Here is a 27,600-nt window from a genome sequence, read left to right on the forward strand (position 1 = left end):
CTGCGACAATTTGAATTCTAATGAACTGTGTACTAACGAGGAATTCTTTAAGTAAAGAAACGTCTTCAGTTTTGCACAATGAATCTACACAATGTACATATATACTATTACTTATAAATTAGTAATTATAAAAGTATTTCTAATGAAAACAGTTTAAAATAAATTGAAAAGAATTAAAACAATTTTAATTATCAATATGAATGGTAAAACGTCATTATTCCGTTTAAAATTTCAATTAATAATTTTTAATAAATTCTTTAGTACTTCAAGTACAAATAGTTGATGTTAAACTTTAATTTAGTAAGATAAATCTGCCTACATAAGTTTATACTTGTTGTATGAAGGTAACAAATCAGTTTTTTTATTAACTTCCAAATTTGGTTGACATTGAAAAATTGCAATGTAAAATTATTTATGTGTGAATATCAAAATATATTTATATACATAATGGTATATATATACAGCTCTAAGTATACAGCTTTACGTCAAGTAGGTAGTCTTCAAAAAATATCAATTTGTTTTTGAATAACTACTTATAGTTGAATTAACTTGATTCTGTTCTTTGATATCGCGCAATTATTTAAACAAATTGAATTAAAGAACTTTAGGAACCTGTTTGAAAAGTACTTTTTTTTTGTGTTTCTGAATTTTTAAGTATTGACTGATTAATACAAAATGATATAAGCAGTAAGTTATTATGTACGTATAAGTACATTTTAAGTATGCACTTAGTCTTATACTGTTTAGTAAATTTATATACGTACGAGTACACTTAATTTTAATGAACATTCGGACAGTTATAATCGAATTTTGCGAAAAATAGTAAAATTTCAAAGAAAAATAAATATTTAATTTTATTTTTAAATTTTAAAGACCTTATGTCTAAGAAATAAATAAATATGCAAATTTTACAAATTTTAAAATCTTTTAGAATTTAAGCTAAAGAAATTTATTTTTTATTATTTTTCTTGTACATAAAAAGCTGTAAAGTATTAGTTTTCCAACAATTAAATTTCGAGCTTACATACTGGAAATAATTTAATATTTGTTTAAATTGCTCATCTTTTTTAGAATAATTTTGTATTACTGTTAACATTTTTCTGTTAAAAACTGAGAAGAGAAATTCAGTAAAATTAAATTTGTTTAGAAATGTTTTCGATGTGATGGCATTTCATGCTTTAAAATATAATTTGAAATAATGCTTAGAAGCCACAGCATATTTAATAGTTAAGTATGATAATAAAATGCTATATGAAATACAAAAATAAGAAAAATTTCCTAAGTATATTGTGAAAATATTTTATAATTTTGTATTCAGTTAACGTTTTAATTTAATTATTAGGGTAAATTTAGGTTCTTACTGCCAAATATTGTTGAAATTTACGAATATTGTTAAGAGTTTGCAATATTTAAAATGACTTCATTTACTTATGCTTTATTTTTATGATTTCAAATAAGAATTTCGTGCACATGTACCTACAGAAATATATGAAAATATAAAAAAGAACTTATTTACAGTATCCTGGGTTTTGAAATTTTTTATATATAGTTAGAGTCGATAATTGAAACTTTTAATATTTAAACAAATATTATATGTTTCTTCACAAAGCATGATAAAATTTTCTTTTATTGGATATCGTAGATTGTTTAGATTCACTTTGGTTAAAGTCTGGCTTACTTAACAAAGCATACATTTTATTTCGTATTTTATTGCTTTTTTAATTGATTTACTAATATATTTGTAAACTAATTTGTACAACAATTTGATGTTGATATTACACGAGTGCCAAGTAACAGCTAACATTCGTGATACAATAAATAAGAAAACATATTTTCATTGAGAAATTAATCATGCCCCAAATGTAATTTATATAAAAGTCTTACTATAGTGAACTCTTTCTATTTTTCTCCACTCTGATGAATTTTTTGAAATTTTTGGAATGAAATTTATTCCGTGAGCTATAAAATAAATAATGCTCTGTGTACCTCTATTTGCATTTCATTCCAATAATAATAATTAATATATACAAGTATAAAATGACTGTACACCTATATATTTTGAATTTCTTGATGAAAAAAAAAATTATTTTTTAATTTAAAAAATTTCATTTTAATATAAGTATGTATCTTTTTTTTTGGAAATTTTTTTTATTCTTTATTTTTGAATGAATGAATTATTTTGTGTTGTTTTCACACCTTATTGTTTTCACCTTTATTAAAAATCATTATTCATAATTTGATGATATAGGAATATTATGTTGAGAGGTGTTTATATGTGTGTGTGTGTTATTATTAAAAAAATATATATTACTTATGTTGCGGTTTTATACAGTCATATTCCTTTTTTTATGAATACTATTGTACCCTAGATGCTTTTAATATGTAATGGATTCTAAAGTGTTCTCGAATGACTTGAGGAATTTTTTTCATTCATTTAGTCATGTTAGATAAGTTGATATAATACTTATATGTATATTTGTTCATGCATGTGTATGTAAACAACAATAGATAAATTCGTATAACACACACGTAATATAGTGTTATGTGATTAAAATCAATATTGAGTAGGAAAAAAAGACACTAGTTGAGCATATTTTGAGTTGTGATCAGAAATTAATTTTACTGTTTGGGTTTAGAAGTTAGCAGAAAAAGGTTTCTGGCTTGCTACTGTTGAATTTTTGAATTTTATACAGATTTTGTATATAGTCATTTCAATTATTTTTAAAATATAAAATTAAAAACTAAAATCTTAGCACCTTCATGTATATAATTTATTTAATGTTTTATGAGTCTTAGAATTAGATCAAATATTTTTCAAAACCGTTCTATTAATTTTTCTTAATTAATTTTTGAAGAAAGATTTAATGTAACTCTTATCACATTTGATCTATAAACATTGCATGTAGTACAAATGTATTTTGTAAGTGTTGTTTCTTAAACACTGAAAACTGAAACCAAAACTTATGAATTTAAGAAAAATGAATATTCTATGAAAGCGAATGTCCTTGCTCGTGCGTAAATTTGATATATCCTTTAAATATTCTAGCTTGTTTCAATGATTTGAATATCACTGTATATATTTTCCACATTTTCATCTTTTTGTAATTCCATGATATTTTATCGTTAACATATTATTCCATTGGTAGCCGTTTAGACAGTTTTTTGAGCTATTACTCTTTTTTTCCTCTTATCATATATGTATACTCATAAAGTTATGCAATATATTTATAATAAAATAATAATAATTTATACTTTATAAGTTTAACCATGAACCATCAAAATAAAATAAATTAAAATGAATAAAAAATATTTATGAAAAATTCTTTATTTTTCTTTTTTTTTTTACTATATAAATAATGTTTTTTGTGTTAGCGCCTATAGGTATGTAAGGATATATTCGAAGTATAAAAAACATAAAAAATGAAAAGTTCTTCCCGACCTATCAGAAATTGTCTTGGGATTAATCTATCACAACAGGAAGAAAACCCAGAAAATTTGGAAAAAAAAACAAGAAAAAAAACAAAAAAACATATTAGAATAATAATAAGAAAAAAATGAGGAAGTGACTATATTGTTCGTTTAGAATTAGTGTTACCAGGCGTGTAATTTGCTATAAAATATTTGTTATTTCTTTTTCATTCTCTTGAAAAACTTAGAATCCATCCCTTCATTTTTTGTGTTTAGAAATTTCCAAATGAATATTATGATAGGCGAATTATAATAAGAATTATTTAAGGATAAAGATGATTATATTTGTGGAATAAAATTAAAAAAGTTTTTAACTATACAGAATTAGATAAGTTCCTTCGGAGAGTTAAGTAGAATAAGTTTTCCTACTTAATTTATTTTGAATTGGCAATGTACTTACTTGTATAGTTACATATATAGTATAATAAAAGTATCTTGCTTCTTATGAAATTAGGCTTGTTTCTAGAACTCCTTATAAATTTTAATAGAGAAAAATTTTTTTATAAGAAACCATATTTGAATTTTAAATAAAATTTCCAAGCATATTTTAGTAAAATGCTTTGGAATATGACAATTACAAAATATTAGGTTCATATTTTTATAACTACTTACTAATAGATTTTTGATAATATTATTTAATTACTTTTATTGAACACCAAATTAAAATCAAATTTTAAATGGTTTACATATACTTATTTACTTATATAACAATTTTGATAAGTAGTTACTATTATAACTGTGATATTATTATAACTGATTGGTGTTCTTCTAAAGCTAATCAAGTACCATTTGCATTCAGTTATGAAGAAAATGATCAAAAAGTATTTAGATATGCCTAAAAAGCTTCTAAGTTCACTTTTTAGTAATCAGATTAGAATCACCTTCAAGTATACTAACTATAATATGGTTCCTTAAATTACGGATGCTTTTTTATAAAACAAACCATAATTAAACCTTAAGAGTTAAAAAGATTAATTATTAACCTATAGCAGTGCAAATCAAATCAAGTTAAGGACTAATTTACTTAATTACATTTGGTTAAATTCCAATTAAATAACTCTATAATATTACTGATACTTCATTAAAATGACAGTAATCAAGATCAAGGTCACGCAATAAATTTTTGTCAAGCATCATTTGTAAAAAGACTATTCGTAATTTATGATTTTCTTGTAAACCAAATTTTCGCAAGCATACCTTAGTGATTATATGCAAAGTAATAAGTAGTATTAAAGTCCAATTTATGTCGGAGATGCGATCCGGAAAATTGCGTCTCAAGTTGAATTGTCGTTGGCGAAATATTTTTAAACAAAATAATTAACTCTAAACATATTATTACATATAAGTATAGCAACAACCCTCAATTATACTTTGACAATTTGTTGAAAAACCTAAAAAAATGTTCCTTAAAGATTTTTTGTAACTTGGAAAAGTTTTATAGCCTTCTAAAACATAATGTGGAAATCTTAAATTTTCTCTTCTTGTGTATGAATGCGAGATAAAATTTTGAGCCTTTGTTATAAATATTTACGTTATACGTATAGATAAGTATATTAAATTTATGTATGTAACACTTATCTACATGTATAAAACTAAATATGTTAAAAGTCATGAATTTTTATTAAATGATATTTTGAAATTTGTGTTAGGACATAAGTACGTATTTATGCAAAATATATTTTAAATGTAGTGTACATGTACATATATATATATACTTATAAGTAGGTGTATGTTAAATTCTTATATATAAAATTGGGACGTTCTATATAGTTTAAAAATTTTTTTATTATAATTTATTTCATATCAAATCCTTTATATATCTTTTAAGTTTTAATGTTTTCTCTAATATTTTTCTTTTTCCTCCGAAAAATTCAAATTTTCCCAAACACATTGGAGTAAAAATAATAAGGAAAGGGGTATGGAAATTAAGTACTCCTATATTTAAGTGTATAAGTATTGGAATTTTTCGATGGAATAAATTTACTTGTAAGATTGAAAATTTCAACAATAAATTAATATACTTTATTTTCAAAAATGCAAAAATTATTAACATAGGAAGAAAATTTATTTTTATCCTTTTTGTTTTTATTATTTCTTTTGTTCCATTTATATTTTTTCCGTTTTGTTTTTGTTTTATTTTTTAACTGATAATGCTAACCAAAATTAGAATATTCAAAAATTTAAAATAAAATTTTTAAATTTCTTTTTATTTTCAAAAGTTTTTTTTTAAAGGATAAAATTTTAATGAATTTTGATTTCGTTTTTGTTAAAAACCTTGGAAGATGTTAAATGTCCTTGTTGAAAATACTAAATAATGAATTATAATTAAACACTTCTTTTTTTTTCAATTTTTTTCTTTTTATTTATATTGTATTTCAAGGATTTTCATCATATTTTATTATGAAAATGCTGCTTGATGAATTGTTATGGTGATACACACTTTTTTTTTTATTTATTTTTAAAAAGGATATAGTATCAAAAAATAATTATAAATTTGAAATAACTATGAGTCTATTATTGACTAACATAATATAAAATTCTTAAGGCTTATAAATATATACACATATAGAATTTACTAAAGATATAAAAAAGTATGGAGAACTTTAAAGGGGGTCTCAATATATTTTTTTTATAAAACAAACAAACAAAAAATTGAGGAATATTTTTTGTTTTATCTACAATATAGTTTTTCAAACCATGCATAATATTATGTTAGCAGGAAATAACTTATATTGTAAGTTTCTGTATACGAGTGTATTTAGAACGAAAAATTGTTTTAAATATTCTTATGAAATTTAGGATACCTCACTTTCGTAGATATGCTTACGAACTATTAATATTCCAGAAGTTCTATACTAGATATACTAGAAAATAATAGAAGTTCTATACTTAAAATTGCTTCTGAAATTTTCCCTTTTGCATCAGATTGTCTTGAAATATTTTAGTGCATACTAAATAAACATTCATCTAAACGTTCTTATTCATTATTTTTTTTTAAACTGTAAGAAATTTGTTGGCAAAGCGATTGTGCAATTTGAAAAAATTTCAAAATTCTTATAATTGAATCAAAAAGTATTTTCTTTCTAACTGAAAAACTATACTTACCTAAGAAAAATTTTATATAATATAACTTATGATAATGTAACTATAACGATCATTACGCTTTTTCGAAAGTTTAAAGCAAAAAATTGGCATCGTAATTTGGTTATGCTCAAGGAAAGGCAAAAAGTAAAAAATTCCGTTTAAGAAAAGAAAACTTTAGATAAGTAATTTGTTTCTTACTTAGTTTGAATTTGAATTTACAAGTTGTAATATAAAATTAAATCTTTAAAACAACCCTTAAAGAATAAAGACTTTTATGTTTACAAATGAAAATATTATAAACTTCCTGATTTGATTGAAACTGCACAACATGCCCTAACTTTTTTAGTTGAAAAACAAACACTTATATCAAAATTTATTAAGACTTCTGCAAAATTTAAGTAAAAATTAAATATCCTAAAAATTTCATTAACAATTTAAAAAGTTTTTTTACTATACAAGGTTAAAAGTCATTCTTTCAATTTTAACAATATTCACCCAATTTTTAAAGGGTATTTTTTCATATATATACATATAGTTATTATAAATATGTATAAACAATAACTGATTATAAACAAAGGCTTGCGAACATGTTGATTTAATTGTGTAAATATTTATAAATGTCCATAAAGCTCACAGTAGACAGAGTCAGATAAAAATATGTATTGTATAGGAATAATGTTAACATGTGTAGTTGAGTTTGTAGTGTAGTTGAGTAGTTGTCAACTTTAAAGAACACCGCCTTAAAATTTTAATGTAATCAAAAAGTATTTTTAAAATTTGTTTATTTCAAATTGCTAGTTTAATAAAGGAGTTTTGGTATCAAATAATTTTCATTTATAAAAAGAATTTTTAAATGATTTCATTGAATTAGTAGAATTTATTTCTATCTCATACCAAAAATGTTTAATAATATAGAGATTTAAAAAAATTGAAAACGTTCTGATAGACTGATAAACATTATAAGAGAAAAATATTATTAGCTAGTTCAAATGACACAAGTTTTCGGAACTCGTTTCTTTGATGTTTTAGTTCAGTCGTATTCTTCAATTTTGTTTTATAAAAAAGTATTAAAACACTTCCTTAAACTGGATTAAATTATGTATAAGACAAAGAGCATTTATATAACAATTTCAACAGTTTTATGCTCTTGAATTCAGTGGAAGCGATGAAACTACTATTTTAACCTCAAACAAAAAATGATTTGTGTATTGGTTAGTGTCATGAATTTGCACATTTATAAATGTAATTGAATAGTAGGTAGATATTTAAATTAATTTTTTGGCTCAATTGCAGTACAAATCTTAAATTTCAAGTAAAGACATAACAAATTAGGAATGATTATTTGGTGAACAAAATTTATTTTTTAAAACAACGACGATTGGTTTAATTTCGTAATTTTTTAGTTTAATATTGTCCCATGCAAATTTAATATAATACGAATTTTTCCTTGTTTACGTACAAACATGGGATTAATAATGATTTTAACTGATAAATCTACAATAATCAAAGAAGTAGATGAAGATGTGACACATTCATTAATTTTTATAACTTGCAAGTAAGCGAATGTGAATAAATTTATATAGATTTGCTAAATATGTATGAATGTAAATTTTATGTAAACATTTTTTTTAAGTAAACAAAAACTCATAAATTTGTTTAAAATATTTTAGTTTAAAAATTCTTCAGCGTAGTTGTTTGCATAAAGAAACCTGATTTCTTCAAATGAATTTTGCAAAACAAAAAAAAATTTCTTTTTTACCGACCGTATTGAGTAAACAATAGGTAGGTTATGTGATGGCAACAAATTTTGCATATCGTGTTCGGTGGGAATGCACTTCTCCGTAGTACGGAAGTGTAAATAAACTATTTTTAGCAACCTGTCGGTCTGTCGGTCTGTGTGTGCACGCGTGTATCTCAAGTTCGGCTGAACCGATTTTGATGAAACTTTATATGTAAGTTTGTTTCCACCATGGCACGGATCGATCAACTTTTGGTATATATCAGGCCTCGGGAACTGCACTTTTTAGCGGGCCTGTTTTATATTTTTGAACATTTTGAAGAAAATGTTCAACCGATTTACTTGAAATTTTATATATAAGCTCAGCTCAACCGTCCGCAAAAACTCGTTTGTTTTGGAAGAAATCAGGCATCGGCAACTAGACGTTTACTACGGGCCAAATATACATTTATGTGTATATAAAGGGAAATAATCAACCGATTTCATTGAAATTTAATATATGAATTCCCCGTATTAAAACAATGAACATCTAAATTTTTTGGAAAGATCAGGCATCGGCAACTAGACGTTTACTACGGGCCAAACATACACTTTTGTGTATATAAAGAGAAATAATCAACCGATTTCATTGAAATTTAATATATGAATTCCTCATATTAAAGCAATGAACATATAACTTTTTTGGAAAGATCAGGGCTCGAGAACTGATTTGCGGGCCGATTTTACATTTTTCACCATATGCACAGAACAAATTGATGGAATTTCTTGAAATTTGATATTTGAGTTCTGGTTGTTACCGAAACTAACTGGCGAGCATTTCAGGGAATTCGAGTAGCACAAAGCGAAACTCTACTAAGAGTCAAATTTACATTTTTCTAAGTATGTTAACTATAAGCTTACTAATGTCCTAAAAATTGGAAAGAAGTATTTAACAGACATTTTTATAATATTCTGTAACACTTTCATTTAACTAGACAATACATAATGCGGTCGGTTATGTGCTGACCACATCAGATTTTTTATATTTAATTCAATATTTATTTTAAAATTTTATTTATCTTTTTTTTATTAAAAATTTAAAATGACTGAGAATCTATGGAATTTTTGTAAAATTTAAGTGCTAAATTCTTTAAATTTCAACTTTTTAAATCAAAATTGAAAAAAAAGTATTTTTTTCGTTAAAATGTGCTGTCCCGAAATACTTATGGGTTGACAAGTAAAAAAGAGCAAAAAGTCAGTGAAATGAAGGATTTTTCATAATACTTACCTTTTCATAATTAGCATCAAAAAGTGCAAAAAATTCTGGTTTTCTGTGCCGTAGGCTTACTCAGAATGCAACTGTAAAAGCTAAATAATCAAAATTTTGCTCTTGCATTGTTTGTAACGCAAAGAAAAACTATTTGCTATTATTCAATGAGCAACGAGCATGATCTTTTAACTAGCTTTTTATTATTTTTTTATTAATTTAGAAATTTGAAGACGCAAATAAGTTTGATAGATTTTTAACAAAACTTAAATTAGTATTTAGTGAATTGGCAAATTACATTTATAAAATAACATTTTATTATTTTCAATGTGAGCACATTATAAACTTATTATATAGATTCCGATATACACCACATGATTCTGCATATTATTTACGTACCTTTTTTTATATAAAGGTATGCTTTCAAAAGATATGAAAGTACATATATATATACATGAAGGTGATAATTTGATTGATTTGATGAGCAAATACATGCATACATATACATATACATATGTACCTACGAATACATACTTCAATGTCTATTTACTTTTATAATTCACATGATAATTGAATATTTTGAATCACTGAATCGCTTGTGTTATTACATTTCATTAAAATGCCAATAGGTTTCGTGTGATTTTAGAAATAAATAAATGATTGATTTAATATTATTGTACATACTTACGCAGTATTTACATCAGTGCTTTTAGCCTTTGAAGATTAACAATTTATTCTTAAGGCAAATATTGTTTTGCATTATTCTCGTTTTCTTTTAACAATAATAAACTTTTTTTTCGCTTAAAAGTAGGTTATTGTATGCTTAGTTTTATTTATTCTTCAATTTGACTTCAATTTACATTCAACATATAGAAAGAGAAAGAGTGAGAGAGGGTGATTTGACCTGAAAAAGTTTAATATTGAACATTTTTAAATGATCATAAAAATTTATAGGCTTTTATTTAAAAAAAAATAATAAAATTGTTTGAAAAGATGTTGGAAATAATTTTTTTTTTTTTGGAAAACTTTATTTCTTGGGACCTTCGGCTATTTTCTAAATTCATTGATATTTTTTAAGTTACTAACTTTTTTCTGTAAAACTTTTCAAACATTCGAGAGATAAGTACGTACATATGCATAAATGTAGAAATTTACTATAAAAAATATTTTTGTAAAAGTTTTGAGCAAAGATACTTAGTTGTTTCGAGCTGTTAACACTTGATTTAAGTAGATTCTTTTTAATGATTTCCCTTAAATAATAAATAAACACTTTTGCAAAGGGTTAGTGCAAAATTATAGTACTTATTACTATATTTACCATTTTGAACTGAAAATGCAAAATTTGCTGCTTAATAAAACTAATTAATTTGTACTCAAACGGTGTTAAAAGAAGAGTTTATAAGATTTTAGAAATTATTTATTTACTTTGAAATTTTAAACAAAACATTTTAAACTAAATTCTAAGGCGATAAATTACATACGAAACGTTAAAGTCCTAATATAGTAATTGACAAAAGAGTTTAAAAGTTTTAGGATGTTTAGCTTCCTAAAAAGATCAAGAATTCAACTAAAAAGATCAAGAATTAAGTACAAAGAATCATCATTTTATCTATAAAGTTTAAAACCTGCATCTAATTTTTCTTTAAGAGCCAGATCGTGTATCTCGCTATTTTACTTATCAAGTTAGAAGAATGTAACTAACGTATATTTGTATAATATAATTTTCGAGTGAGAAGATTCCGCATTGCGTATCTCGTTTTTTTCTGAAATGTATACAAAATGTATTCACTTTGTTTTTGAAGGTAAAGTTCACTCGATAATTTGAGAAAAAATAAAAAAATCCAATTGAAAAAAAGAGCAATCTTATTGGGAAAAATGGAAAATCCATTAGAAAATCGGAGAATTCTGATTTAAAAGTGACTAAAAAGTGAAATGAAAAGCAAGATAAACGATTAGGCTGTAAATTGCAAAATAAGAAGAAGATTTGACTCCGACACAAAGATTTGACTATTGTAAAAATTTCGGATTAAATTAAAGCCATTGGCATAACTCAAACTAAAGAACATTTATGGATAAACTTACAGTACATATTTTTATATTTAGCAGATTTGATTATAAAAATAATAATATTAATTTCTAAGATAATTTAATATTATAGTTAAGGTTCCAAATCAAAGCATCGAAAGTACACACTGAAGTTGTACTTTTGTATTTTATAGCAAAAATTTATTTAAAATTGCGAAAATATGGAATTAGTTTTCTTATTAAATGAAAGTGTCTGAACAAAATCAAACTTTATTTACAATTGCTTATGAAACTTTATTTTTTTACTTACATAGCTAAATACTCGTATAGTTTAATTTGATAATATTTGCTTATAGTTTTTCTTGAACATTTATAAGTTAATTCCTCTTAATTTAAATCTAATATGTGTTTATTAAGTGACCATTTAATAAGGATAAAATACATAATACGTATTGGATTTCATATATAGTTATAAATATATATACATAGAAGTCTATATGATCCTGAGTCTATATTATCCTGAGTAATTTTATTTGTGTTTTAATATGTTTTGAATGTTTTAATAAGATTGTTAGTTCATAGTTCTTTGGTCTTTATACTTATATATGTACTTTTAAGCATTTATAAATTGGTTATTACATATTAGAAAACGATAAAAAAATAAAAAGTCTAATCCTTCTTATTTTTATATGTGTTCTATGACATTTTCCAAATCTATTCTAGAATATTACAAAATATTGTCTTAGTAAATATTTCTATTTGAAGTGTTTACTGAATTAAGTATTTACAATTTCTTTCAATTAATTTTCTTCATCACAAAATCCTGTCGTCTGTTGTATATAGAAAATGTTTGTATAAATTTTGTATGTATGCCCATATGTTTTCACATATGTTATATGTATATGAATTACATTTTTAAGCCTAAAAGATTATTCGAAATTTATATTTTCACGAAAAATAATGTTATATTTGACAAATAAGTATAAAACTGTGTGTATTTGCTTATTTCATATTATATTCGAATGCAGCTGTTACTTACCTTACCCACCTCTACCTCTGTTATATATAACTATAGGGTGACCGATTCCTTTTTGTTTCTTTTTTAGTAGGAGACCACTTCTTCCTTTTCGATTACGTTTGTAAAACGTTTAGAATAAATGTAAGATTATATAATGTGTAATTCGATATTCCTTGAATACTTACTAAAAATTTTTTTCCCTTGAATTCCCATAATCCGTTCGACATCGATTTGAAATACTTCTAACTTGTGAGAATTACAAGTTAATTTTTTTTTAATTAAAATTTTGAAGTATAAAATAAATCCATATTCGAAAATGTCGAAATAGATATTTTGATGTACTAAGTACATGAGTGATAATTTATGTAAATAGTTTTTTCGATACCTGTAAAAAAGGCGACTATAAGTTCTTCTATACCCTAACATGTTTGTCATTATTAAGGCAAAATGGTCACCTTATTTGTAGGTCACATAATATTATATTGCTATATTATGTTATTTATGTACATATTTTATAAGTAAAGAAGATGTTGTAAGAAAATGACAAAACCAAAAAGGAGAAAGGAAAAAAATCAGAATGAGATTGTCTAAATACATAAGCATTTTATACACTCTATATAAGTAATAAGTATGTGTATATACATATATGAGAGCACAATTTTCAAGGATAAAATTCGGGGATAATATAAAGAAAAAACAAAAGAAAAAATACTACTGACAGATGATATTTTCATATATCAAGTATTTTTCTTTTCTTCTGCTTCTACAATATGAAGGGAAAGAGAAATGCTAAATGCTTACACATTTCTACAAACTTATATGCATATCTATCTTTCATAATAAGTAATTTATGATGAAGGAAGAGCGCACGGATTTAACTTCTCCGCTATGCTCTTATTGTTCTTTTTCGACTAAAAATAGGATAACATTATTTTGAATATTTTATGTTTTGAAATGAATTTTTATTAAAAATGTAAAATTTAGATGAAAATTCTTTTGTTCTATTTTAGAAAAAAAAAGAAATTTGTAATACTTACTTAAGTATACAGAAATCTTTAAAAAAAAACGTATGAAATATTTATATGATCGCGAAGAAAAAAAATATATACTTACTTATAAATAATGATGGCAGATAGCTTACCTTTAAAATTTTTAAGGTGCTAAAATTTCTAATTTAATTTTATTTTTAAATATGAGAATCTTTTATATGTGAGAGTCGAAAATTGTTTGGGAATTTAATGAAATTATTTTATAGAAGTTTTGGGTAAACTATTGAAAAAAGTTAAAAATTTAATATGGTCATGTTAAGAACTCCGTACTGCTATAGAAAGAAAATGGGGTCTATTATTATTGAAAATTTTATTTTCTGTTTCAATTTAATAATTCAAAATATTCAATTAAAAAAATTTTAAAAACTACAGAATCGTGGTCTGGCAATCGAATTTTCTTAATAAATCTAAATTGGTCAGCAACACTAAATCGAAATTTAGTCAATTTTTATTCCTTAATTTTGTTAATTTATTGCCATTTTTATTACTAATTTTTTATATTTCTGCGTAGGTGAATATTATTGAGAAAATTTTCAAATCTCTTGTTTTCAATTTAGTTGGTATGTACGTATATGCACCTATTTGTATAAAAATTCTAAGTGTATTTATTCTTATTGAAGTTGGTGTAAAATTCAATAATTACGTAGGTACTTGGGATTTTTAAATGTTTCATCACCTTTTCCTAATTACCTATATCTTTTTATATAAATCTTATATTACTCCTTATCATTTTATATACATCCAATTTACATATACTTATTACGATTATCTTCGTACTTTACTTTAAGTGTATTTATTAGCTTCGTTTTATGTTTATTTAAATCGTAAATGTAAATGATTCCTTATAAAGGATGGAAATAAAAAAGGATTTTTTATAAGTATACTTATTCTATTTTTTTTGTCTTTGTTTTTTTTTTTTGTTGAGGAAATTCTTACCTTTGAAAGCTCTCTTAATAATATCTTTAACTAGAAACGTTACAGTTGAATCGCTTATAAAATATTTAAAATATTTTTTTGGTTTGAATAATTTTTTGTTAAAGTATTACAAGTCGTATTTTATTCGTCGTCATTATCGTATATTTTTTATTTAAATACTTAAGCATATTTTGAATATAAGAATTTAATTTTAATTTATTAAATACTTAATTAACAAACTAATTTAATAAATTTTAGTAAACTTATCATAGATTATAAAATTAAGTTTCAATATTATGATTTACTTGAATAAAATGCTTCTAAGATGAAGGGCTTACTTTTAGATAAAGGGCCATTCTAAGTGAATTATCTTTAAAAGGGAGTGTTGTAGAATAAAAACCACAATTTAGTTTTTACCTTTAATACTTAAATAAAATTATTAAGTAAAAACTTAACTGTGTTTTATTTTATAGACTTTGAAGTAAATAATATGCGTTGAATATTTGAATTGTGCAAGGAAGATTTATAAAATAACATGCTTAAAGGGAAAACAATTTAAATATTTGCTTAATAACTGTTTTTGATACAACACCCACACCTTATCGTTAATTATTTAATAAAATTTTACAAGAGTTTTGTCATAAGTAATCTCCCTTGCCTCTATCCTTTAACTGAAAAACATCTTTATTAATTGAATAAAATCATATTTAAGACTCTTTAATCATAACTTTAGTATGGGTAATAAAATTATTGAAATTTAATAGAAAAAAAATATATTTTTAAATTCGCCAAATTTCATTTTTAACAAAAAGGAAAATAGCGTCGGTTCAATTTTCATTTTTAATTAAAACTCTTACATACTTACTTATATTCAGTATTTTTATATTAATTTTTTTTTACCTTTCAGTTAAGAATAATACATTTTTTACACTTTCATGTATAAAAAAAAAATGAAACAGAAAAAATGGACCTTATTGTGTTCCGTTCTCTTTTTTTATTATTACTATTCGCGTACACATAACTCTCAAAAAATTTCAAAATACAAAACCCTCAAAAAATTTCAGAAGTTTTTCAGTGAATGAAAATGGAAATTAATTGAGATGAAAAAAAACAGGGTGACAAAAAAAATTATGGAAAATATGGAAAATTCATAAATGTGTATATATGTACCATGGATCTGATTTTACTTTTCATATAAATATGGTAGCTCACACTCAGAACTGTATTTATAAATAAAAGATAACAATACGTAACTAACATGTACATATGTTGTTTCACTCGTTCGTTGTAAATGAGTGAAAATTAAATGTAAAATGGTAAATTTTGACATGAATCGCCTTACAATTTTCCCGCTTTGCTTTATAAGAAAAAAAATTCTAATGTGGTCAGCATATAACCGACCGCAATGTTAATTGTCTAGTTAACTGAAAGTATTACAGAATATTATAAAAATGTCTGTTAAATACTTCTTTCCAATTTTAGGATATTAGTAAGCTTAGAGTTAACATACCTAGAAAATTGTAAATTTGGCTCTTAGTAGATTTTAACTTTGTTCCATCCAAATTCCCTGAAATGTTCGCCAGTTAGTTTCGGTAACAACCAGAACTCAAATATCAAATTCAAGAAATTCCACCACTTAGTTCCATAAATATGATAAAAAAAATAAAACAGGTATAAAATTTCATGAAAATCGGTTCAGTCGAACTTGAGATACACGCATTCAGACAGACAGACTACCATGGAGAAGTGCGTTCCCACTGAAAAATCGATATGTAAAATTTGTTGCCACCACATTACCTCCCTTATTGTATGCAATGTGGTCGATAAATATTGGAATGAGGTGTTTATATTTGTGATATTATTGGTACTTATAGCAATTCTTGAAAATAATTATTTTTTAAAAAAAATTTTTTGATAAAAATAAACATTTTACTTCGAGCGAAAAGAATTATTTTGAATTTCCATTTTTAAATTTGATAGGTTGATTATATCACATTAATATTTATAAAATAAATTTAGATACTTATGTTCAAATTTTGGGAATTTCATTTATATTCAATTGTAATTTTTTTTTTAAATTTATTACTTAATTATTTTTAAAAAGAATTCAAATTTTCAAGTCAACATTTGATTGTTTCCTTGCCATGGCACATGTATATATATATTTAAATTTGTATATTTAAATAGCTTCTTAACCACTCAAAATTAAATTTAACAGCCTTGTACTATTTTCGTTTAAGATATAATTAGCATGTCGATTGCTCGAAACCAAATAATTGTTTTTCATATACTTAAACCTTTTCACTTAAAATATTAAGTTTATTTCCTTATATTCTACCAGGACGTTATTGAAAATGATTTTTTACTAAAGAAAAATGCTCTAGTACTTATATATTGTATAGAGAATATCCCTTATTAATTAAAAAAAACCTCCTATAAACTTATTTAAAATTTAGATCAAACCTTACTTATGATTTATATTCTACAAGTGAAGTAAAAAAGTAGAAAAAAAATAATGAAATTAAATAATTAATTTTGCGCAAGTAACTCAAATTGGACATCAAATATTGAGTTGAAATGTTTTAATATTCAGAAATGGTTATAATATCGAGTAATGACGATAATAATAGTAATATGTGGGGCCAAATAAGCAAAAGTTTTGAAGAAATTCTTTTGCCTAACCGTTTCATAGAATTTTAACAAATCTATGAAACAATATTAAATTATGAATTGTATTTAATTCATGAATATATTTTACAATAGTTTTTACAAGTTGCGTGTCATCAAAGTTGTGTTTGTATACTAAGAAATAAGGTATTTTGTGTAATGATTGCTGTTGAATACAATGTGATGTATGAGAGCGTTTAAATTTGGAAAAGCATTGTAACAAACTTTTAGATTAATTTAGAAAAAATGTAATATACTTACGATAAATATTGTATGGAACATAAAAAACCTACAAATGGAATGTGCAACTTGTACGTAGAGATATGGCCGTGTAGATATACTTTTTATCATTGACGTGAAAGTTCAATCATTAATTCTATGATAATTCGATTGAAAACAAAAAATAAATTCTTTTGAAGCATCATTAATATCTGTATTTTCGGATGACTACTGCAACCAGCTAAAGATGTAAATAAAAAAATTAACAAAAACTTCATAAAAACGAGAAATTGTTACAGAACAAACAAAAAGTTCAAGTAAAAATCATCAAAATATCGAAAATTAAAAAAAAAGCGCAGAATACGCCATTGTGATTGACACTAGATATCCTCTTCGATAAATTGTTTCACGATGAATCTCGATATGAAACGAATTTTATTTCTATTTTCTCTTTTTTTTTTATTTTTCAATTCCTTTCCTCGGAAATCCTTTATTTTTTGTAAATGTTTCAGTGTGTGTATAGCTGGGGTACGTGTGAAATTTTGTTTTTCACATTTTTTTTATACTCGTATCTTTGTGACAATGAACATGAAAATTCGCTCTTGAAATTATCAGAAAAACTGATGTATTCGCGAACAAAAAACAGCAAATATTACTTGCATATACATATATTTTACACTTATGTACGTGTATATATATATGCAAGTATTACAATAGAATAAATGTATAGTTAATATACTTACAAGAATTACATTTGCATTTTACCTATCTACCTACTGTTTTTGTATATTGCTCAAGTGGAGGTATCCATGTACGTAAATTAATAACTGTTATTTTTTTTCTACTTATATATATTTATTATCCTTGATGTTAAAAATTAAAAAAAAATGATGAATAATAGCAGATCTCTTTTTACGATGATGTTTTATATTTTAATTTCGAAAATGGAATTTTCGTTATTACAATAATTATATGCGAAAAAAAAATAATTTAAGTACAGTGGGAATAAAACTATCATATTTGGGGCCCAATAAAATGTACTTATTTAAAAAAAAATCTGAAGAAGGAATGAAAGTTTCAATGAAGAAAAATCACTTTACTTGCACAATAATTTTTTTTTTCTACCTAAATTAAATACCTGAGTCTGGAAGTGGAAATATTAAAACCAAGGATGCGAAAAATCATTAAGAAATTTTTAATTTTGTAAAATGTTTTAAGCATAATGTGTTGTAAATGTTTTAAGCATAAGTAAAACTTAAGGTCTATAGCAATGTAGCGTTAATTTTAATTGCCATTTGAACTAATATGGAAATGTTATTGCTAATAACGACAGACTTTTTTTCATAAATCAGATTTTTTTTGCAAAATTCAATAATTTTATAGCAAGCTTGTGAAAACAGGAATTTTAATAAGTTTAACCAAAGACTTTATTTTAACTCTAACCAGTCGTACCAAAACTTTTATTATGAAACTTTGCTTTTCATTACCTGTTTTATTTTTAATAAAGTAAACTGATTGCATTTTTAAGGTACGTATATTGTATAAGGCTTAGTCTTAATCTGAAGTCTTAAGTCTTTTGAATAAGTTAAAAAATTACAAAAATATTTTGTAAAAAATACTTATAAGAGATTTTTATTAACACCACAAATCACACGACTTCTTAGAAAAATATAATTTTTAAACTTCATTTTCTTATTTTTTCTCCAACCCGATTTTAATTAGATTTCTGACATATAAGTACTCTCTTTTTTCAACAATAAACTTTTGAATACCTCCCTTAAATATTTTAAAAATGTTTACAGAATTATAATTGCAATTGTATTATACATAAGAAATCATGTTTATTAGATTGCGTGCTTCTACTTTTTATACTATCAAAATAAATTTACTTTAATACGTAACAAATTTCATCATTCCAATGTTCTGTGTTCTGCATTAAATTTCATGCGTATAACAAAAAAGTATGAGGTAATTTATTTTTTAATGTTATATACACATATATACTTAGTTGTATATTCTTAAGACGAAAGGTTACTTTCACTTTCCTGGAAGAAGATTAATTAAGTATGTCATGAAAGGTTATTTCTATACACATATTATTATTATTATTATTATTTTTTCGGTAGGTACATATTATTATCCTTAATTTTCAAGAAGGATATGTATAAAAATTATTATTAAATTAAAGTTTATTAAACAGAAAAAATTGTATAGAATTAGTTATTTTTTGAACTAAATTTAAAATAAAAAAGAATTAATAAACTTTAAGAATATTTCAATTCAACATTTTATGAAAAAATTAATTAATATTTAAGATAAAAATGCAGAGTTCATTGAATTCTACAGATAATAGAAAATAAAAATTTATAGAACTCTCTATTCTCAATATTTTATAAATGTGTAATTATTCAACTGTAAATTTTAATAAAAAATGAAAAAAGAAAAGTTTTATTTTGTATATACTTACTGACTTACTTACTGATGTTCTTATAAATCCCTTTTCAATAACACCATAATTAGATTTCATATACACACTTAACGAAAGCAGTTTGTGTGTATTAAATGCACATAATATTTATTTCTGGTTTTACTATTGATTTTTTTTAAATTTTTTAAAAATTTATTTAATAAACTTTTAACCTGATATAGTAATTATAAATCTAAACGTTTATGAATTTATATTTTAATCCAGGGTTCACAACAAGATGCTCTAATCTGAAGTAATTTTTTTTTTTTATTTTGTAAGTACTTATTTTCTACAAAAATAATTGAAAGATAGTTCGATTATAGGGTTCGTATTATTACATGTAGCCAAGTGAAGGTATCCATATTTGTTTTTAAAACGGTCGCATTTTTAAAATAAGCAAATGTGAACTCAAAAAATATTGCTTTTGCCATTCCTCATCTCGTAGGATTTCAGTTAATAAAAGTACTAGTATTGCCATAGAGCAAATAACAATATAATGGATTCCACTAGGTGAGAATAAGGAAACTTTGTTTCATATTTGAGAATTTAAAAGAGACTTTTTATTAAAATATAAGAGAACATTTTTATATACATATATAATATGTTGTGCATATATAATTTACTATCTACAATATTGTTTTTTCACTATAATAGCTCTCATACTTAAATAGCTTAACAAAAAAAATGAATTTTTAACTAAGTATAATAAACTTCTGAAATAGAAACCTAAAAATTTTGTTGTGTTTACGCAACAACTGGGAGGGATTCATACATGTACATAAGTAATCACATTTGGTAAAATTACGGTTTTGAAACACTCCAAATGATGAAGTTAATAAAGATATACAGAAATCTAGTCTAGAAAGAATGCAGCTACGAGCTTATTTTGTGATTTATTTGTGTCTTTTAAGTTGTCGACAGACCACTCTGTAACTCTGCTTGTGTAATTTAATTTGGTTTTTATTCTTCGAATGCAATAAAATTTCAAAGTTTTAAATTACTTTGGTCCAGATTTTATTATTTCATTTCTTAAAGTTTTTCAGGGAATAAATAAAAAAATAGAAAACGGAAAAAAAAAGTTTAAGAAGTTTATGAGTTGTGAAAGAGTTTAATTTTTCTTTTATGGTTTTACAATAATATTTTATTGTATATTAAGAAAAGAAAAACATTCAACTAAGTAACAATATAAATTAATTTCAGAATGAACACTTGCAAAGCAGTTTTCATTTAAATATTTTTTTCTTTCAAAAACTAAAATGGCAACTTATTTCTTGCTTATATTTTTTATACCCGCCTATACATAAACATGAAATGGGTATAAAGGGGTATATTCAATTTGTCGCTACGTATGTTACAATAAGAAGGAATTATTAATGACCCTGTAGATATAAATATATATTCTATATATAACCTTGCTCAGAAACAATCGAAAGCAAGAATATACTTGCTTCTAAGATGATCCAGCTTTGTCTGTTCTTCTGGTCCTTTGTCTATTCATCTGTTGTTGAAGGTCTTATTTGAGCAAGATATTTGAATGATTTGGCGCAGATGCATAGTTTACTATACCCAGACTGGTATTAAAGCTAAGCAAGTGTGACCCACTAGAAATTATACCCTAAAGGTAAAAAAAATTACCAAACATCGTCATGCGCCATATCGTTGAAAAGTTCTCATGTACGACGTATGTATGTGAGATAATGATAAAAAAAAAATCTGCCATTTGTAACATTTAGGAAACACTTAATAAACTGTACAACCCAGCTACTAACAGTAAATTTTGCACGCGAACTATTTATAATTAAGAGTTTAACAAAAGCTTAATATAATTTAACAAAATATATGTAAGCTAGTTCCAAAATTTTCTTTTTATTATAGCTTAATACGTTTACCGAGGGTGAAAGTTTTAAAGTTTTGAGTTGAGATAAAGTTTAAAAGACTTAAATAGGCGGGTATTCAATTTCGGCAAAAACCATAATTAACTTTTTGAATTGTTTCCATAATATTTTATATAATTTTAAACTCTTACCATTAAAAGCCCGTAACGAACTAAACATATTTAAATCACTTTATTGACTGGTTCTCATTTTACTTTTAAAAATAATACTTAATATTAAAACGAATAAAATTACAAGTTATGTGTGCGTTTAAGGTTACAAACATGTCAAAAAGCAAAAAAAAAAAAATACAAAATGAAATGGAAATTTCAAATTTCAACATAAACATAAATCCCTTTTATTAATACTGTTATAAATGTCTAAATATATACACATAGGATTACGTACACTATACATAACGTAATATACATTCGAATGTAACTTTCGTTTTTGAAAACAATACTTATTGTGCTATCTATATGAACGTTATGTACTTCTCTTTTATGTTACATGAATTCTCACTTGGGTATTTGATATGCGTTTTGTATCAAACAAAAAGTCAAATAATGTTGTACTGTGCTTGTTAAGGTTATTTTGTTACCTTTACTCTGCTACGACATTGAAATTTGTGATTTAAAAAAAATAAAGCAATTTGCGACAAAGTAAAACGAAAAATAAATTTTCTGATTTAACTTAGAGTTATAATGAACAATTTATTTGATAATACATTCTATGTTCAGTACTACGTAGTAACATACATACTATATATTTGGTATTTCTGGCCGGTCCATATATATGATACGGCTAAAAACTAAAAAAGGATTAGCTAAAATACTCATATAGAAGAATATTTTTATTTTTATGATAATGTTAGGTAAAGAAATTTTTGGGAGACATTTCGAAGAGAAGTAAAAATATGAGCAAGAATTGTTTAAAATAATGTGGGTACAATATATCCTATTAAACCTCAAGACACAGTTGTTTTAGTACAATCTATAATGCATGTATTTAATGAAGAAATAAAATACTTATTTTGGGAAAGCTTAATACTTCGAAATAAAAAATAATTGAGTTTGAATTGAAAATTGCCAAAAATCCGGTGGCGCGCTTGAAAAATTTGTAAGTGGAAAAAAATTATTGTTTACAATTTATACAATTATAAATAGTTCGAAGAAATCTTTCTTGGCTATCTTGACAAACTTATTTTACAATATTTCAGATTAGCACGAATCTATAGAAAATTTGCACATTTTTCAAAATATAGCAATAATAACGAAATTTCTCTATAATCAAATTGTTAAGAATTTTTTTTTCTGGTTGATAATTCGTGAGTTGATTCAAATATTAATACCCGCGTAATACAAAAGCTAACCCCCAATTTCTATTTTATTTTTATGAAATTATGATCTATCATTTAATAATGTTTATTAAAGTTTATTTAGATTATTATTAGAGTTGTAATAGAAGGCAATCAAACTATTTTTAGTCAAAAAACAAAAAAAAAATCGAATTAAAATAAAATTGAATCATTTGTAACCGATTTATGATTATAATTTTGATATTAGTAATATTAATACGATATACTTAAGTAGATATCAGTAATATTTATTGGAATATAAAATATAATATAATATGAACATTAGAATAATTTAACTAATATGTCTACAAACCGCTTGAATGTGATATCAAAATAAATGAGAATAAAACTAAAAATATAAAAAAAAGAAAGGAAACATTTATGATACACACTTAATATGTTTGTGATTATTATGGTATAACAAAATTACAATTTGGAAATAGACGAACATATAAAATGTGGAAAAAAGGGAGAATTGGAAAATATAATAAAAAATGTTAAAGAAATAATCAAAACAGAATCGAAAATTTTTTCAAACTTATACATTAGTATAAATTATATAAAATCATGTATATATACATTCTGGCAATAGTATCATTTGCTACTATGTTATGTATATATACTTATATATGTATACTAAATATGTATAAAATGTAATAACAACAGCATCATTCTATTATTGCTAACGTCACCATATACTTATTTACTTAATAATTTTGGTTTTTTATTAATATTATTATTATTATTATACCAGTAAATTAATATGGTTAATAATAATTATGTATATTTAAACATGTATTTAAAATTATGATTATATGGGTCAAATAAGTAGAGAAAATATCTATTATGTATTAGCCAACAATAATTAAAAAAATTTTCAAAAATGAAAAATATCGAAAAACTAAATAAATATTTTAAAAATCTTAGATTGGAAATTATTTAAGCAAAATTTTTTAAAATTAAAAATGTAACTTTTTATATATCGTAATATTGATGAGTAATAAATATGGAAGTAGTTCTTCAAGAACATAAAAATTAAAATAAGTGCATGTATGTGACAATGCTAATACTTGATTCATTAATATTGCCGGTATAGTTTGTCGATTTAATTCATCATTTTATAACTTAATAAATTTGAAAATAAGTAATTTTTTTTTATATTTTAGCGTGCAGTTTAGTTTATTAATAAAGTTTGTGGAACTGCTGAGGTTCTTAATATAAGATTATTTCAACTATTGGTAAAAAATTTTCAAATTATATTGAATTTATTTCTAATTTGACACTTTTAAAAGCTAAAATGTCGTTTCTAATATTTTTGAATTGGATCAAATAAAAAAAAACATGATGCATTTCGCAAATTACTGAAACTGAAAAGTAGTTTGATATTTTTTATGCTAGTTTCACCTGTAATCGTCATTTTTCATTAATTTGGCCGAAAATGAATTGTAAAAAACGCCGAATTTCGAATTCTGTTTTTTTTTTGTATTCAACCTTAAATATTTTTAAACTTTATTCTCTTCATTCAAATTCGATTTTTCATTGGTTCTTATTAAAAAAAGTGAATTAAAGCTTAAAAATTAGAAAGAAAAGCAATTTTTCCAAGAATTTTTATTTCGAAATTTTGTAATGCTGTTTTTCGTTTTTTTTCTGTTATTCTCTGTTCAATTTTGACCTATATATGAAATAATAATACATATTATCCTTAAAATAAAAGAAAAAATAAAAATTTGAATTTTTAATAAATATATTTTTTTTTCTCTCTTTTCAGTAAACTATTGCAGAAAGAGAAAGAGTATCTAATAAAGTCGATAACTATAAAAAAAGAAAAGAAAAATCGAAATGATAAACTTATAAAAAAAATAAACAGAGTGAAAGAACATAAAGGAGGCAGTAGAAAATCTATAATAAAGTAAATATATAACATATAATAAAAACATATATATATATATATATATGTATAATTATAATAAAATCAAATAAAAAATGAAATAGAAATTGAAACAGAAAATCGCAAATTTTTCTTTTGTTCAGTTTTTATTTTTTTTTTTGAGAAAATCAGTAATATGGTTTTAGTGAAACAAGTGTAATAAATAACAGTCAAAAATAATCTTCGATTTTATTTTTCAAAAGAAGTTTTTCATTTATGTTTTATTTTTTTATATACAGGAGTATATATGTACATACGTGTTATATTATAGAAAAGTATATTTTTGTTTTTATTAGTTTTTTTTTACATTTTTTCGATATTATTTTCTTCTTTTTATTTTAATACTATTCGGTTGTGAAAATTTGTGAATGGTTTTGTATTTTCCTTTTTTTTTTTAAATCTGTTTTTTATGTAACTCTTATATAAAACAATATTCAAATATATTTTTATATAGAGTACATTATTCGTAAATTATAGTGAGTTTTGTATACTACGAGAATTTCTATAGAGAGTAAAACAAAAGGGAATAAAATAAATAAAACTATTATAAAAGTAGGAAAAAAACGTATTTAAAAAAAAAGATTTTATAATAGAAAAAGTGTAATAAATATATAATATAATACAACAAAAACAAAACATAAAATATATTTAAAAAGTATATAAGCAACTACACAACACAATAGTACAAAAAATTCTTTAAGAATTAACATGAAAAGTTTTCATCTTCTTCATCTTATTTATTTCATTACTACCACTACTATTACTACTTGTTACTGTCTCTACCGTAATATTACTGCTGCTGATTACTATTACCATTACTGTTAATACGATTTATCATTTATAACTATCGTATAATTTATTTTTTTTTTTTTGTTGAATTCTTCTTTCGTTTAATCATTGTAAAGCAAAATTTTCTTACATTTCTCTTTTGGTTCCCTTTTAAACGTCTGCTTTTTAATTTTTTTATGTATAAGTACATATGTATATATTTTATGTAGAGATATTTTTGTATGTTTACATATAGTACTCGTACATATGATATAAAAAAGAAGAAAGAAACTTTCAAGTAAACTAATAATAATAATATTATAGATTTGCTAAGTCTTGAAAAAAAGCAAAATAAACGAAGGTACAATCAACAACAAAAAAAGATAATTTAAAAAGAAATAGAGAGAAAAGAAATAAAGAAAATATTTAGAAGTGAAAAATTTTCTTTTTTCATGAGTCTTATAGAAAAAAAACAAGTAAAAATAATATATTAAAGTGAAAATCTTTTAAAAATCTCGTTTCTTGTTACTGCTATTAAAGTAGGAGCATACTAAAGTTTTTTAACTACGGTAATAAGTATAAGAGAAAAATATAATTTGTGGTTAACTTTGAATTTTTTTGTAATCTTGTCTAGCTATCTTTTAATACTTTATTAATAATATATTCATACATATACATTAATATATATATATATATGTATATATTATAAAATAATTTAATACTATAACAAAATTCGCATATAAAAAAAATTGTTAACTGTAATTTAATATTGTGTGAGAAAAAATTTTATCCATATGTGTTATTTCACCTTATATGCTTTATACTTACAAAGTCATACGCATACATACATAAATGTGTGTTTTAAGCAAGCAAATTACAATCAAAATATTATTTAAATATCATAGCTAAAAAAAAGAGAGAATTAAATAGAAAAGAATAGATGACGAAAAAGAAAATATAAATACTTTGATAAATATAAGAAAAAAGAAAAAAGAGAAGAAAATTGCGTTGCGTCTAAAACTTGTTCTGATAATAAAATTTATGATCTCTTAAATTTAATATTGTGAACGACATTTATCGATAATAAATTCGATAAATCATAAATAAAATAAAAAATATTATGTTATATAGAATAAAAGAACAAAAAAACCGGTTCGATATTTTCATTGTTTTTTTGTTTATTAGGAATCGATTATCGTTATTATTATTATTTTGTTTCCTAATTTTATTTTATATTAATTATTACTATATATTTTATACTAATTGTTTTCAATTTTTTTTGGTTTATATTTTATATTAAACGTTATTAAATAATTAAATTAATTCTTTTTTTTTTTTGTTTAAGCTGTAATATTTAATATTTTTAGTAAAATACAATATTTATTATAAATAACTAAGGCAAACATATTAAAAAAATAAAATTAAATGAAAATAATTTGAAAAGAGAAATTATTTGTGAAAAGAAGCTTAGAGTAATTAAATTAAAATATAGTGCATTAGTGACCATACAAGTGTAAAAAACAAAAAAAAAAAAAATAAATGATTAAATGAATAAGTAAATAAATAATACTAAATTCGCATATGTATATTGTATTTTAAAAAATATTTTACATAAATATTAAGTACACATGATTATTGTAATGCGTAATGTGCACATTTCATTATTTTTATTACAACTATTACTGAAAAATTTAATTATTGTTGCTGCAGTTGCTAGCTAAATCATCTATTACTGCCGCTACTGCCATAATTAATCACTTATAAGGGTCATAATATAT

At 23.4% G+C, this 27,600-nt stretch overlaps 1 long non-coding RNA gene across 1 annotated transcript in view; it reads left to right on the forward strand.

Annotated features, from left to right (window-relative positions):
• The window catches only part of LOC129615256 (uncharacterized), a 31,207-nt gene extending 3,815 nt beyond the window's left edge, over positions 1 to 27,392 (forward strand). Inside the window, exons 2-3 of the long non-coding RNA XR_008697444.1 lie at positions 24,896 to 25,036; positions 27,168 to 27,392. This is a non-coding gene — a long non-coding RNA (uncharacterized LOC129615256). The remainder of the gene's footprint in view (positions 1 to 24,895; positions 25,037 to 27,167) is intronic.
• The last annotated feature ends 208 nt before the right edge of the window (positions 27,393 to 27,600 follow it).

Source organism: Condylostylus longicornis, unplaced genomic scaffold (genome assembly GCF_029603195.1).
Source record: "Condylostylus longicornis isolate FDR11 unplaced genomic scaffold, ASM2960319v2 ptg000135l, whole genome shotgun sequence".
Classification (NCBI taxonomy): Eukaryota; Metazoa; Arthropoda; class Insecta; order Diptera; family Dolichopodidae; genus Condylostylus; species Condylostylus longicornis.